This window comes from Carlito syrichta, unplaced genomic scaffold, assembly GCF_000164805.1.
Source record: "Carlito syrichta isolate Samal-C Ts95f unplaced genomic scaffold, Tarsius_syrichta-2.0.1 Scaffold307331, whole genome shotgun sequence".
Classification (NCBI taxonomy): Eukaryota; Metazoa; Chordata; class Mammalia; order Primates; family Tarsiidae; genus Carlito; species Carlito syrichta.
The window spans coordinates 974,450-975,279 of record NW_007251427.1 but is presented as its reverse complement, the minus strand read 5'-3'; positions in this window follow the sequence as shown (position 1 = coordinate 975,279).

Below are 830 nucleotides of genomic sequence, written 5' to 3'. Positions count from 1 at the left end.
ATTCCACTCCAGTCTGGGCAACAGAGTGAGACTCCAACTCAAAAAAAAAAAAAGAATCCCTCTCATCACTTTCTTCTCTTCTAAAATCCTCCTTTGGATGGGTGACCGGACACCTTGTTACTGCTGGTGATTCTATTTAAACAGGGTCAAAGTCCAGGTCAGCTCACAACATGACAGCTTGCTTCTTTAGAGTGATGAGCTGAGAAGAGAGAGGGAGGGAACCAGCAAGAGGGAAGTAAGTCTTTAGTAACCTGATCTCAGAAGTGACAGCCTATATTCTATCTGTTAGAATCAAGTCACTGAGTCAGGCCTACACACAAGGTGATTACTGGGAGTCATTTTATTTTTTATTTTTTGAGTTGGAGTCTCACTCTGTTGCCCAGACTAGAGCACGCTCCCGGCCACCACACCCTCAACCTGCTGGGCTCCGGCGAGCCTTCCGCCTCAGCCTCCCAAGTCTCTGGAATTATAGGCGCGCATTACCACGCCGGTTAATTTTTGATTTATTGTAGAGATGAGGTCTCACCAAGTTGCCCGGACTGGTCTCGAACCCGTGGGCTCAGGTAATCCACTCGCTTCAGCCTCCCAAAGTGCTGGGATTACAGGCTGAGTCACCAAGCCCGGGAGTCATTTTAGAAGCTGCCTGCCACAGTCTTTTTAAATTTTTCTTTGTTGTTTTGCAGTTTTCAGAGACATTAAGAGAAGAAAAACTACCTTTCATATTTACTCACATGCTTACCACTTTTTTTTTTTTTTTTTGAGTTGGAGTCTCACTCTGTCGCCCAGACTGGAGTGCAGTGGCCGCTCCCGGTCACCGCAGCCTCGACCTG